This window comes from Lutra lutra, chromosome 3 (genome assembly GCF_902655055.1).
Source record: "Lutra lutra chromosome 3, mLutLut1.2, whole genome shotgun sequence".
Taxonomy (NCBI): Eukaryota; Metazoa; Chordata; class Mammalia; order Carnivora; family Mustelidae; genus Lutra; species Lutra lutra.
Genome location: NC_062280.1, coordinates 93,225,266 through 93,237,805, shown reverse-complemented (window position 1 = coordinate 93,237,805; position 12,540 = coordinate 93,225,266).

The window sequence follows — 12,540 nt, the reverse complement described above, 5'->3', positions numbered from 1 at the left end:
GACTGGTGTTAGGTGGTATTTCATTGTGGTTTTGATTTGTATTTTCCTGATGCCAAGTTATGTTGAGCATTTTTTCATGTGCCTGTTGGCCATTTAGATGTGTTATTGGAGAAATATCTCTTCATGTCTTCAGTCCCTTTTGTTACTGGACTATTTGTTTTTTGGGGGGGCGTTGAGTTTGATAAGTTCTTTATAGGTCATGGATACTGGCACTTTATCTGATAAAAAACAAATGCGAACATCTTCTCCCATTCTGTCAGTTGTCTTTTGGTTTTGTCAACTGTTTCCTTTGTTTTGCAAAAGCTTTTCATGAAGTCCCAAAAGATGTGTCTAGTAACAAGTTGCTGCAGTTGAGTTTAAAGAGGTTGCTGTCTGTGTTCCCCTCTAGGATTTTGATGGATACCTGCTCATATTAGGTCTTTCATCCATTTTGAGTCTATTTTTGTGTATGGTGTAAAGAAATGGTCCAGTTTCATTCTTCTGCATGTGGCTGTCCAATCTTCCCAGCACCATTTGTTGAAGAGACTCTCTTTTTTCCATTGGATAGTCCTTCCTGATTCATCAAAGATTAGTTGACCATAGAGTTTGGGTCCATTTCTGGGTTCTCTGTTCTGTTCCATTGATCTATTTGTCTTTTTTGTGCCAGTACCTTAAGTTCTTGATGATTACAGCTTTATAATAGAGCTTGAAGTCTGGAATTGTGATGCCACCAGCTCTGGTTTTCTTTTTCAACATTCTTTTGGCTATTTGAGGTCTTTTAAGGTTCCATACAAATTTTAGGATTATTTGTCCCAATACTGTGAAAAAAGTTGATGGTATTTTGATAGGGATTGCACTGAATGTGTAGATTGGTCTGGGCAGCATAGACATTTTAACAATATTTGCTCTTCCAATCCATGAGCATGGAATGTCTTTCATTTCTTTGTGTCTTCCTCCATTTCTTTCATGAGGGTTATATAGTTTACCAAGTACAGATACTTTCCCTCTTTGGTTATGTTTATTCCTAGGTAGCTTATGGTTTTGAGTGCAGTGTAAATGGGATCAACTCCTTAATTTCTTTTTCTTTTGTCTCAATGTTAGTGTATAGAAATGCAACTGATTTCTGTGCATTGATTTTATATCCTGGCACTTTCCTGAATTCCTGTAGGAGTTCTTGCGATTTTGGGGTGCAGTCTTTTGGGTTTTCCACATAGAGTATCATGTAATCTGAAAAGAGTGAGAGTTGACTTCTTTGTCTAATTTGGATGCCTTTTATTTCTTTGTGTTGTCTGCTGAAGCTAGGACTTCTAGTACTATAATTGAACAGCACTAGTGATAGAGGACATCCCTGCCATGTTCCTGACCTTAGGGGAAAAGCTCTCAGATTTTTCCCCATTGAAAATGATATTTGCTGTGGTCTTTTCATATACAGCTTTTATGATATTGAGGTATATTCCTACTATCCTTACACTGCAAAGAATTTTAATCAAGAAATAATGCTGTGCTTAGTCAAATGTTTTTTTCTGCATCTATTGAGAAGATGATATGGTTCTTGTCCTTTCTTCTATTTATGTATTGTATCACATTAATTGATTTGTGGGATGCTGAACCACCCTTGCAGCCCAGGAATAAATTCCACTTGGTTATGGTGAATAATCCTTTTAATGTACTGTTGGATCCTATTGGTTAGTATTTTGGTGAGAACTTTGGCATCCATGTTTATCAGGGATATTAGTCTGTGATTCTCCTTTTTGGTGGGGTCTTTGTCCGGTTTTGGGGTCAAGGTTATGCTGGCCTCATAGAAAGAGTTTGGAAGACTTTCTTCCATTCTGATTTTGAAACAGCTTCAGAAGAATAGGTATTATTTTTTCTTTAAATGTTTAATAGATTTATCTGTTTCCTCTGGCATCTTGGGTTGAGATCTGAAATGAAGAAGGTTGTTGACTTGTTTGGAGGGCTTATCATACTTTTCATGTTGATTCGTGGTTTTGAGGATGTGTCTGTAATCTGTAACCAGTGCTAATTTCATGTCAGAATTAAACAAAAGCTTTATCTGTATTACCAGAAACCCTGAAATTGTGAAATCTATTTAGGAACTGGCTGTCCTGTATCTGGAGGGATGTTGGATTTCTTTGAGTTCCTTTACCATCTCTCTTTTGTGTAATCAGGTTGAAGACCACCCATGGGTCACTCTCATCAAAAGTTCAATCACTTATGTGCCGGCAAATTTAAATATGACTGGTTATCTCCTGATATCCTGCTACATTCAAAGAAATTTTGTATTCACTTTTGTTCAAAAAGAGAAAAAGAATAACAGTAGTAAATGTGGGGCAACATCCCAAAAGCCAGTGGGACAGAAAAAGTCAAAATCACCTCAAATGGAAAATGTGGGGACTCATCCAGAAGTGTCTTTTGGGGCAGAATTAACCTATAAATTCTGGATGGTGAGGAAATCTTGCTGACCTTGGCATGGTGATTGATGATTGCACTGCCTACTAGAAGTTGACTGGTGTCCATGGATATCATCTTTTACAAATTCTTAAATGATATTTTTAAATGAAGAACTTGCTCCAATGTTTATATTAATGAACTCATTGGGTAGGGGGAAAAGGAGCTTCCCTAGATTTTAAATGTGTAATAAAGGCATTTTTAAAAGAACAAAAATAATAACATAAATAAATAAATGTTTGGTAGAATTTCCCTGGGAAGCCATCCAGCCCTAGGGAGGGCCTGGGAGATTTGGGGAGATTTTTTTGACTACTGCTTCAATTTCCTTGCTTGTTATGGGCCTGTTCAGATTTCCTATTTCTTGTTGATTCAGTTTTGGTAGTTTGTACATCTCTAGGATTGCATCCATTTCTTCCAGATTGCCTAATTTGTTGACATGTAGTTGCTCATACTATATTCTTATAATTGTATTTCTTCAGTGTTGGTTTTGATCTCTACTCTTTCATTCATGATTTTTTTTTAAAGATTTTATTTATTTATTTAACAGAGAGAGACACAGTGAGAGAGGGAACACAAACAGGGCAACAGCAGAGGGAGAGGGAGAAGCAGGCTTCCTGCCAAGCAGGGAACCTGATGGAGGGTTCGCTCCCAGGACTCTGGGATCATGACCTGAGCTGAGGGTAGATGTTTAACAACTGAGTCACCCAGGCGCCCTACTCTTTCATTCATGATTTTCTTTACTTTTGTCCTTTCTCTTTTCTTTTTCAAAAGTCTGGCCAGGGGTTTACAATCTTATTAATTCTTTCAAAGAACCAGCTCCAAGTTTTATTGATCTGTTCTACTGTTCTCTTGGTTTCTATTTCATCAGTTTCTGCTCTAATCTTTATTATTTCTCTTCTCTTGCTGGGTATAGCCTTTATTTGCAGTCCTTTTTCCTGTTCCTTTGGGTGTAAGGTTGGGTTGTGTATTTGAGAACTTTCTTGTTTCTTGAGAAAAGCTTGTATTGCATATACTTCCCTCTTAGGACCACCTTTGTTGCATCCCAAAGGTTTTGAAAAGCTGTGTTTTAATTTTCATTGATTTCCATTTTTAAAAAATTCTTCCTTAATTTCCTGGTTGACCCTTTCATTCATTCTTTAGTAGGATGCTCTTTAGCCTCCATGTATTTGAGTTCTTTCCAAATTTCATCTTGTGATTGAGTTACAGTTTCAAAGCATTGTGGTTCAAAAATATGCAGGGAATGATCCCAATCTTTTGGTAAAAGTTGAGACTGGATTTGTGACCCAGTATTTGTGATCCAGATCTATTCTGGAGAATGTTCCATGCGTAGTTGAGAAGAATGTGTATTCTGTTGCTTTAGGATAGAATGTTCTGAATAATCTCTGTAAAGTCCATCTGGTCCACTGTTTCATTCAAAGCCCTTATTTCCTTATTGAAATTTTTGCTTAGATGATCTGTCCATGGCAGTGAGGTGGGTGTTAAAAGTCCCCTACTATTATTGTATTATTATCAATGTGTTTCTTTAATTGTGTTATTAATTGGCTGCTCCCATGTTAGGGGCATAAATGTTCACAATTGTTAGATCTTCTTATTGGATAGACCCTTTAATTACGATATAGTGTCCTTCCTCATCTCTTACTAGTCTTTGGTTTAAAATCGAATTTTTCTGATATAAGGATTGCCACCCCATCTTTCTTTTGATGTCCATTATTAGCATGATAAATGATTTTCCACCCCCTTCTGTCAATCTGGAGGCACCTTTGGGTCTAAAATTATTCCCTTGCAGACGGCATATGAATGGGTCTTGTTTTTTTTTATCCAATTAGATACCCTGTGTCTTTGATTGGGGCATTTACCCCATTTACACTCAGAGTAACTATTGAAAGATATGGAGAGGAGGGTCACAATCGTGGAGAAGTGGGAGATCTTGTTTCAACCCATCCCCTAAAGTGAACTAAATATCTACCAGAACACTCTGACACCCATGAAATCAGCCTGAGATGTAAGATTATACACTTCTGGATCTCTGTGGGGGAAGAAGACACAGTGGAGAGGTAAAGCAGAGTGGGAATGCTCAGACTGATTGCGGAGGATAAACAGAAGGGGGAGGGAGCCACCAGAAGTGACACATTGGAAAGTAATACCCCAATACAAAAGTGGCCTGTGATTGGGGACAAGCATTAAGTTGGAGTCTGGTGAAAAGCACTCAAAAAGAACAAAAGATCTTAATGGGCAACTGGTGGAATCAGGCGGTCACAGGCACAAACCTAAGCCCACAGACCCAGGACAGCCACTACCAGTGACCACCGGTGCGGAGAGTGTGAGGGAGTCTCCAGCTTCTGGTTCCTGAGCCCTCAGGGTTGCGCACCTTGCAGCACCACTCTGTTGGGTGTACTCCCATCCCCGCATGAGGGAGCCTAGTGTGGATACCAGCCTGCACTCTATAGAACTACAGCCTTTTGTGCTCTGTGAGCACTGTGTGACCAGGGTCTGACCCACTCCCATCCACACCTGAGAAAGCTCCATGCAAGTGCTAGCCAGCAGTCCCTAGGACTGGCCAAGAGTCTGGATTCTCCCAGCCCGGGCCTGAAGGAACTAAGCGCAATCTCTGGTTGGGATCCCTTAGCAGTGGCCTATGCAACTGTGAGGTCTGGATCCCAGACACCAATCCTGGCAAAGTCAGCCACTGGAAGCAGATTCCCTGTACCAATATTGCTCATGGTTTTAGTGGCACAGGGGTGCAGAGACAAGCGGGCACTTGGGCAACCCCTGAGACAGTAGCTGTGTACATGCACTGCCTGTGGGAGGTTGCATGGTTCAGAGGAGTTTGCAGAAGGGGAGTGTGTTCTGGACCACCCAGAGGGGAGCAGACTGAGGCTTCTATCTGAGAAGGAGGTCTGGGAGCAGTTTGTTTTCCACTAAATCTCCAAAAAGCCACAAAAAGCTGCCAAAGAACAAAAACGTCCAGAGAACAAAAGCCTGAAAAACCAGTTTCCACAGAGCCCAGCCCCTTGATAGTAGGCAAGAGGATTCAACCCAAGCAAGACTGACTGAAAAACAACGTGGTAGACCCCCTCCCCCATAAAGCAAGCCAAAAGAATGAGAGGATAACCACCACAGGGTCCTCATGAAACTGTAAAACCCCAATAACAGGGGAAAACAATATATTAAGCTCCCAATATTGCCCTAAAACCTGTATATTTCATAGTTACAACTTTTATTTTTAATCTGTTCTCACTATTCTTGTTCTTTTTTTTTTTAGTCCTACTTACCATTACAACTAGAGGTTTAATACAACATATTCCATAATAACCTTTAACTTGAACTTTTTTCATACATATATCTGTGTTTTTCTTTTTCTTTTCTATTTTTTTAATATACATATGATATAACCTTCATAGTAATCCTCTTTTCCTAATCAATACCACCCCTATATATAAACCAGTTTTAATCTCCCTTTATCTCTGGAAAGTTGAGTCCTTTAACAAAGATATCAAGATACACCCAGGAAGAATCAAAATAAACTTCCTCGCCCACATTGAGGATTTATAACCACCCTCTCATTTTTTTCTTCTGTCACTGTTTCTGTGTATTTGTTTTTGTTCTGGTATTATATAAATCTCATACTTGGGGTTCATTTTAGCTGGGTTCTTTTTTTTTTCCTTGTCATTTACTTTTGTCAGTCTTTTTGTTTGTCCATTTTTGTTTGTATGCCTTATAAATCCTACTTTTAGGGCTCACTCTGGCTGGGTCTTCTCTTTTTCTTTCTCTCTCTCTCTCTCTTTTTCTTTTTTCTTTATTTTTGCTGGTGACTTCCAATTGCTCTGAAGCCTTCCAGGGTACACCTTGCCTGTATTATGGTTGATATTTTCAGCTACACATGCCCTCAACCACCTCTCACCAAGTTAACTAGGAGGAGGAACACCCAACAGAGGAAAAATTCAGAGATTGTGCCCTCTCCATAAGAACTATTGGATATGGACATAAACAGTATGTCAGAAAGGGAATACAGGGTAACAATTATCCAGGCAATGGCTAAGTTGGAGAAAACCATTAGTAACAACATAGAATCTCTAAGGGCAGAAGTGAAAGCCACCCAGGAAGAAGTTAAAAATGCTATCAATGAGTTCAAATCTAATCTAAATACTCTAACAGCTTGGGTAAAGGCAGAAGATAGAATTTGTGATCTAGAGGAAAAACTGATAGAGAAAAAGGATCAGGAGGCATGGAAGAAACAACTTAGAAGCCATGAAAACAGAATTAGGGAAATAAATGACACCATGAAGTGTTCCAATGTCAGAATTATTGGGATCCCTGGGGGTGGGGGTGGGTGGAGAAAGAGAGAAGACTAGAAGATATAGTTGAACAAATTCTGGATGAAAATTTTCCCAGTCTGGGGTATAGACTCAGCATTCATGTCCTAGAACAGAAAGAACACTCCGCCAAGATCAACAAATCTAGAAAGACCTTAAGACACTTGATTGTGACTCATGAATCAAAATTTTAGACAAGAGGTTCTGAGGGCAGCTAGGGGGAAGAGATTCCTTATGTACAGAAGATGGTCCATCAGAATAACATCAGACCTGTCCACAGAAACCTGACAAGCCAGAAAGGGCTGACAAGATATATTCAGGGCACTAAATAAGAAGATCATACAGCCAAGAATACATTATCCAGCAAGGTTGACATTCAAAATGGATGGAGAGATAAAGAGCTTCCAAGACTGGAAAGGTTTAAAACAGTATGTGACCACCAAGCTGGCACTATAAGAAATATTAAAGGGGGTTCTATAAAAACAGAAAGAAACTAAGAGTGACGTAGAACAGAAATTTACAGAGACAATCTATAGAAACAAGGACTTCATAGGCAACGTGATGTCCATAAAAATGCATCTTTCAATAATTACTCCCAACATGAATGGCCTAAATGCTCCCATAAAATGGCACAGGGTGGCAGATTGGATAAAACAACAGGACCTGTCCATATGCTGTCTACAAGAGACCCATTCGGAACCTAAAGATACATCCAGACTGAAAGTGAAAGGATGGAAAATCATCTTTCATGCCAATGGGCCTCAAAAGAAAGCTGGGGTAGCGATTCTCATATCAGATAAATTAGATTTTAAATAAATTAGATTTTAAAGACTGTAGTCAGAGATAAAGAAAAACACTACATCATTCTTAACAGCTCTATCCATGAAGAAGATCTAACAATTATAAATATTTATGCCCCCAATATGGGAGCTGCCAACTACATAAGCCAACTGTTAATCAAGATAAACAGTCATACTGATATGAACACATTAATAGTAGGGGATCTTAACACACCACTCAGCAACAGACAGATCAACCAAGCAGAAAATCAATAAGAAAACAAGAGCATTGAAGGACATATTGGACCAGATGGACCTTATAGGCACATACAGAACATTCCATCCTAAAACAACAGAATTCTCATTCTTCTCGAGTGCACATGGAACTTTCTCCAGAACAGACCACATATAGGGCCACAAATCAAGGCTCAACTGATACCAAAAGACTGAAATTATTCCCTGATTATTCTCAGACCACAATGCTTTGAAACTGGAACTCAACCATAAGAAAAAGTTTGGAAGGAATTCAAACACTTGGAAGCTAAAGACCACCCTGGTTAAGAATGTTTGGATCAACCAGAAAATCAAAGAAGAACCTAAGCAATTCATGGAAACCAGTGAGAATGAAGACACATTGGTCCAAAACCTATGTGATACAGCAAAGGTGGTCTTAAAGGGGAAAAACATAGCCATCCAAACCTCACTCAAAAAAATTTAAAAATCCAGAATACACCAGCTCTCATTACATCTTAAAGAACTGAAAAATCAACAACAAATTAAACCAATCCCACTCACAAGAAGGGAAATCATCAAGATTAAAGCAGAGATCAATGAGACAGAAACTAGAGATACAGTAGAACACATCAATGAAACTAGAAGCAGGTTTTTTGAAAGAATCAATTAGATCAATAAACCACTGACCAAACTAATCCAAAAGAAAAAAGAGAGGACCCAAATTAATAAAATTATGAATGAAAAGGGAGAGATCACGACTAACACGAAGGAAGAGAAATAAATAATCATCAGAAATTATTATCAACAGTTATATGCCAATAAGTTAAGCAATCCAGACGAAATGGATGCATTCCTAGAAACCTATAAACTTCCAAAACTGAATCAGGAAGAAATTGACAACCTGAATAGACCAATATCTTGTAATGAGATTGAAGCAGTGATAAAAAACCTCCCAAAAAAACAAGAGCCCAGGACCTGATGGATTCCCTGGAGCACTCAACCAAACATTCAAAGAAGAAATAATACCTATTTTCCTGAAGCTGTTTCAAAAAACAGAAACAGAAGGAAAACTTCCAGACTCTTTCTATAAAGCTAGCATTACCCTGATCCCCAAACCAGGCAAAGACCCTATCAAAAAGGAAAATTTCAGACCAATATCCCTGATGAATATCGATGCCAAGATTCTCAAAAAGATCCTAGCTAATAGGATCCAACACTACATTAAAAAGATTATCCACCATAACCAGCTGGGATTTACCCATGGGATGCAAGGGTGATTCAACATTTGCAAATCAATAATGTGATAGAACAAATCAGTAAGAGAAAAGAACCACATGGTCCCCTAATTTGATGCAGAAAAAGCATTTGACAAGATACAGCATCCCTTCCTGATTAAAATGATTCAAAGTATAAGGATAGAGAGAACATTCCTTAACTTCATAAAATCTATTACGAAAAACACACAGCAAATATCATTCTCAATGGGGGAAAGCTGAAAGCCTTCCCTTTGAGGTCAGGAACACAAGGATGTCCACTCTTGCCACTGTCGTTCAACACAGTACTAGAAGTCCTAGCAACAGCAATCAGACAACAAAAAGAAATAAAAAGTATTCATATTGGCAATGAAGAACTCAAACTCTCTCTCTTCGAAGATGACATGATACTTTATATGGAAAACCCAAAAGACTCCACCCCCAAACTACTAGAACTCATACAGCAGTTCAGTAACATGGCAGGATACAAGTCAATGTACAGAAATCAGTTGCTTTCTTATACAGTAACAATGAAAATAAAGAAAGGGAAATGAGAGAATCGATTCCATTTACTATAGCATCAAGAACCATAAGATACCTGGGAATAAACCTAATGAAAGAGGTAAAGGATATGTACTTGAGGAACTACAGAACACTCATGAAGGAAATCGAAGAAGACACAAAAAGATGGAAGACCATTCCATGCTCATGGATCAGAAGAATAAACATTGTTAAAATGTCTATACTGCCTAGAGCAGTCTATAATTTCAATGGCATCCCAATCAAAATTCTACTGGCATTTTTCAAAGAGCTGAAACAAAGAATCCTAAAATTTGTATGGAACCAGAAGAGACCCCAAATTGCTAAGGAGATGTTGAAAAAGAGAAAGAAAATTGGGGGCATCATGTTGCCTGTTTCAAGCTTTACTATAAAGCTGTGATCACCAAGACAGCTTGGTACTGGCACAAAAACAGACACATAGACCCAGTGGAACAGAGTAGAGAGCCCAGGTATGGACCCTCAACACTATGGTCAACTAATCTTTGACAAAGTAGGAAAAATACACAGTGGGGAAAAAAAATCAGTCTCTTCAATAAATGGTGCAGGGAAAATTGGACAGCTATGTATAGAAGAATGAAACTCAAATGTTCTCTTAAACCATACACAAAGATAACCCCAAAGTGGATAAAAAACCTCAACATGAGGCAGGAATCTACCAAAATCATAGAGGAGAACATGGGCAGTAACCTCTTTGACTTCAGCCACAGCAACTTCTTTCAAGACATGTCTCCAAAGGCAAAGGAAACAAAACTGAAAATGAATTTTGGGGACTTAATCAAGATCAAAAGCTTCTGCCCAGCAAAGGAAACAGTCAACAAAAAAAAAAGAGGCAACCCAAGGAATGGGAGAAGATATTTGCAAATGACACGACAGACAAAGGGCTGATATCCAAGATCTCTAAAGAACTTCTCAATCTCAACACACACAAAACAGATAATCGTGTCAAAAAATGGGCAGAAGACATGGACAGACACTTCTCCAAAGAAGACATACAAATGGCTAACAGACACGTGAAAAAATGTTCATCATCATTGGCCATCAGGGAGTTTCAAATCAAAACTCCTTTAAGACACCACCTTACACCAGTTAGAATGGCCAAAATCAACAAGATGGTAAACAACAAGTGTTGGAAAGGATGTTGAGAAAGGGGAACCCTCTTACACTGTTGGGGGAATGCAAGTTGGTGCAGCCACTTTGGAAAACATATGGAGATTCCTTAAGAAATCAAAAATAGAGCTACCCTAGGACCCTGCAATTGCACTACTGAGTATTTACCTCCAAAGATACAGACATAGTGAACAGAAGGGCCATCTGTACCCCAATATGCAAAGCAGCAATGACCATAATCACCAAACTGTAGAAAGATCCAAGATGCCCTTCAAAAGACAAATGGATAAAGAAGATATGGTCCATATACACACTGGAGAATTATGCTTCCATCAGAAAGGATGAATACCCAACTTTTACATCAACATAGACAGGACTCTAGGAGATTATGCTAAGTGAAATAAGTCAAGCAGAGAGAGTCAACTATCATATGGTTTCACACTTGAGGAGCATAAGGAATAACATAGAGGACACTGGGAGATGGAGAGGAGATGCGAGTTGGGGGAAATCAGAAGGGGAGACAAACCATGAGAGACTGTGGACTCTGAGAAACAAACAGGTTTTTGGAGGGGAGAGGGTGAGGTGTTGGGTGAGCCTGGTGGTGGGTATTAAGGAGAGCACGTATTGCATGGAGAACTGGGTGTGGTGCATAAAAAATGAATGTTGGAACACTGAATAAAAATAAAATTAAATTAAACTTAAAAAGAAGGTGAAAAAACTATTGAAAGATATGAATTTGGTGCCTTTGCATTACCTGTAAAGTGACTAGTGTATGTTGTCTTTGCTCCTTCCTGGTCTGTTACTTTTGGTTTCTCTCTTTGCTTAGAGGATCCCTTTTAATACTTCTTGTAGGGTTGGTTGGTTGATCACAAATTCTTTAGATTTTGTTTGTCGTGGAAGCTTTTTATGACTCCTTCTATTTTGAATGACATCCTAGCTGGGTAAAGTATTCTTGGCTGCACATTTTTCTCATTTTACACCCTCAACATACTATGCTAGTCCTTTATGCCCTGCCAGGTCTCTGTGGATAAGTCTCCTGCCAATCTAATATTTCTACCTTCGTAGTTTATAGACCTCTTTTCTCTGAGCTGCTTTCAGGATTTTCTGTTTCTGAGATTTGCAATTTTCACTATTATATGTCAGAGTGTTGATCTTTTTTTTTAAATTTTGAGGGGGTTCTCTGTCCATCCTGGATTTTGATGCCTGTTTCCTTCCCCAGATTAGGGACATTCTCTGCTATAATTTCCTCCAATTTACCTTCTGTCCCCCCTTTTTCTTTCTTGTTCTGGGATCCCAACTATTCTAACCTCGTTTCCTGTTATGGTGTCAAGTATTTCTCAAATTCTCCCTTCATACTTCAGTAGTTGTTTATCTCTTTTTTCTCAGCTTCTCTATTCTCCATAATTTGGTCTTCTATATCACTCATTCTCTCTTCTGCCTTATTTTTCCTAGCAGTTAGTGCCTCCATTTTTTATTGCATCTCATTAATAGCCTTTTTTATTTTGACTTGGTGAGATTTTTAGTTCTTTTATTTTTCCAGGAAGGAATTCTCTAGTGTCTTCTATCTTTTTCAAAGCTCAGCTTGTATGTTTATAATCATTATTCTCAAGTCTAGTTCCAACATCTTACTTATGTCCCTACTTATTAGATCCCTGGTAGTCAGTATGGCCTCTTGTTTTCTTTTTGAGGTGAGTTTTTATGTCTTGCCATTCTGTCCAGAGTAGAATAGATGAATGAGAGAACAAAATACTAAAATGGCAACAATAATCCCACATGATGAAAGGATAAAGTGTAACTGTAAAAACGGAAATTAAAAGACAAGGAAGAAAAAATAGAAAACAACAACAAAGGACGGTATATAAACAG